The sequence below is a fragment of the Talpa europaea genome (assembly GCF_964194135.1).
Source record: "Talpa europaea genome assembly, chromosome: 5".
In the NCBI taxonomy this organism is placed as follows: domain Eukaryota; kingdom Metazoa; phylum Chordata; class Mammalia; order Eulipotyphla; family Talpidae; genus Talpa; species Talpa europaea.
The window spans coordinates 89,916,647-89,920,084 of record NC_140071.1 but is presented as its reverse complement, the minus strand read 5'-3'; positions in this window follow the sequence as shown (position 1 = coordinate 89,920,084).

Genomic DNA, 3,438 nt, shown 5'->3' with positions numbered 1-3,438 from the left:
TTTTGTGCCTCAGTGCGTTACTCCTTTTCTCCCTAATGACTAGTTTGTCAGCAGACTTCCAGGAGCTGAACCTTGTAATAGAGCCGGCCTTACACATTTCCAGAGGAAGCCAAGTTCAGACATTCATTTTTTTAAAGCAAGCACTGCGGCAGCCTCTGCCGCTGAACACCAGTGAACTTACTGGAAAGAGGGAGGCTTTCACTCAGACACATCAGAGTGAGTAAGACCCCCTTCCCCTGTGCGCTGGACTGGACAGTCAATGACGGGTAAGATCGGGGGCAGACTAAAGAAGGCACTGGCCAGCCTCATGTCTGTGACTCCTGACGACCTAAAACAGGCGCAGTCCCTGAGGGGCTTCATCATGATAAACTTTGGCGTTCAGCTCAAACAAGGTCTACATGCCTATAAGCCTAATTTAGGCAACAAGCCCGCAGTAAATAACCCCTCCTTTGATGGAAACAAGGCTGCTAAGAACATCACCTGCAAACAATCCTGATGGGATTACCTACAAAGCAGTTTAACCATCAATCAGATAGTCATTGTTTCAGAATAAGTAGCAACCTAGCAACCTGTCTATAATCATACTACTTTTTCGCTTATTTTGCTTTTTCCTTATATGTGTACAATCAGTTTCAGGAAATGCATGATAAAGAAAATAGTGTGTGGCAATAGTAGTTTTATAATAATCACAATACTTCTCACATGAGACAACACCATAAAAATCAAAATGCTTACGTAGAATATATTGCTTGTGATCACTAAAAGTAGAAGGTGCCAGTAGGTAAATATCAATGTTTTTGATCATTGTGGTTTTGGGATACGAATCAAGAAAAGCTAGCTTAAAGAATGCTGTTCTGTGTAAACAAAACTGATTGTGTAGATTCAGTACTTTGAGATTGTTTGCTGTGCCATGCCATGGAACATTGATCACATGAACATGAATAACAAAGTAGATGTCTTATGCTGAGAAAGAATTAAATTGTATGTAATCATCTATTGTTAGAAAAGGTATAAAAGTCTATGATGATTTTGAGCACATTACATTCAGATCTTCACTCTTGAAGTGTGTCTGTCTGTCATTTATGTGTCTGTCTGTCATTTATGCGCCGATTCCTTGAGCATCCTCACAGTTTCTCAATCCTGAGACAGTCCTGCAAGTCTACCGCTGCGCTGGTCCGCGGCAAAGCACATTTTAGTAATTGTGTTTCATTTCCATTAGAACTGTGAAAGAGAATCAAAGCTGTACAGTACCATACTATAAATAAATATAGTAAGGCAATATTATATTCAGTGTCACATTTTAGTCAATAATACTGGGCAAAGGGTCTAAAAAACGGTCACTGTGTCAGACCACCTCTAATTGGTTCTGGGTGAGCTTACCCACCACCACAGATACAAGCAAAGGGGCCTTGGGTGCAGCAAGAGAAAAAAGATTATTTTAGCCAACAGGCATAGTGAGAGAGAGGAGGGGTGAGAGTTTCAGCCCATACAGGGTGCCGGTGGGGGTGTTCTGCAAAGGTTCCCCCACCCAGCGGGGTGGACATCTGCTTCCCATAGAAGCTACTATGAAAAAGAAAGAATCCACGTGCACTGCTTCCTTTAAGGATTCGCCCCAAAATGGCTACTCAGCACCACCTCCTTGCTCAGGACTCAAGCAACAGAGTATAGTTCAGAACATCTTCCTGCTGAGGCATATTCCCGTGTGGCTAGGAAGGTTCCAGACAGAGGGGGTGGTAGCACGGACAGGCGCAGGCAGGTGCAGTTAGGAGTTCCACCACTCCAACATTATTGCAACAGGAAAGAGTCCAGCATGAACTGAATTCCACCTTCTTGAAACAGAAGACTGGGCCATTTTAAGAGGTTGGAGTGTACAGAGGGAAAGTTACTGAGGGTGTTAAGTATGTGTGAGAAACCCATGTGACTAGTTTTTCTGCGTTTGTTATTTGGAGCTTATCAGAGGAGAAACAAACTTCTAGCTTTGGGACTGGAGGAAGAAGTGCAAACTACAGAAAGCTGCCTGATGAAGTGAGGCCTTTATCCTCCTGCACTGACTGGGAGATGAATCCTTTCTCTTAATGTTTGCCTATAAGGAGACAGGTTATCAAGTCCTTGAGGAGACATTTCTGGGTGGTAGATTCACATTACAAAAGGCAGAGGGATTCTGAGGTCTATCTGCTTACCATCAGCTTTCGTCTGGGACAAACAGTAAATTCTCCTGGAAGTGTTTTTCCAGGCAGGCATCTTAAAGGAATTTGGGGGTTTTTTTTTCTTTTTTTTTTTTAAAGCAGAGGCAAGGCCTTAAGCTGCTGACAGATTACAGTTTGGACAAGTCTCTCTTAGTGCAGAGGTTTGGATGGAGATTAAGTGCCAAGAGTCTTGCAGTTTTCAGAATAGTAGTTTGGTTAATTTGATTTTGAACTGATCAACATTTTATCATGTCTGTGTCGATACCAGCCTACTGAAAACTGGATTACATACTTAAAAGTTAAATATTTGCTATATTAGAAGATGAATATAAAAGATGAAAGTCAGTTATAAATTTTTTGGACATCAGGATTTCCAATTTTCACTTTGGTCATCTTGTTAGAGGGCAGGGAGAGGGGCAGCCCAGATCCCGCAAACCTGCCTACTCTAAATGGGTTCTGACTGTTGTGCCAACGTCGACCAGTGCAGCCCCCAAGGACACAGACAACCGATGCAAGGACACAAAGGAGTTTATTACCGGCTCGAGTACGGGCCCTCGACACGCACCGAAGCAACGGCAGAGGTCGAGAGCCCCGAACAGAGGAAGCAGGGGTATCTTATAGGGTCACGGGTGGCGCGAATTTTGAAAGAAGCTGGCAATTACTCATTGGCTACTACAAAGGCATTTTGGCGCACATGGTTATAGTTTCAAACTAATTGGACGTTTAGAGATGCTGTCCCATTCATGGATAGGACTTCCCTCATTGGCGGCTGGGGTGGTCTTTTTCGTCACCAAGTGGAGTTAGGTTGTGACTGCTGAAACTATCTCCGGAATGCGGCTGGACAAGGACTAACATATCAAGGTGGAGGATATACAAAATGGCGAAACCTTGGCTAAGCTTGGTTCCACACTGACATCCACCGCATCAACACAAAACATATGAGACTTTAATGGGAAGGAACTTTAATACAATTAGGAAGCAATACAGGAAAGGCAAAGAATCTCGTTTCTAAATCAAGCACCCAAAGTTACCTGACCCCTCTTGGGTAAAACTCCATCCAAATGGGATTGGCCCAGAGCAAGGTCCCAAAGCCTGCCACAAGTCTAAAGTGTCTTCCAGTGGGGACCCACAGAAAAGGATCAGAAACAATCAGACAAGTCTGGAAGGAAAAAAGCAAAACCAAAATCAAGACAAAAACCACCACTGTTACTTCCCCATGGTCTCTCACCCACATCTGTGTCAATCAGTCCAC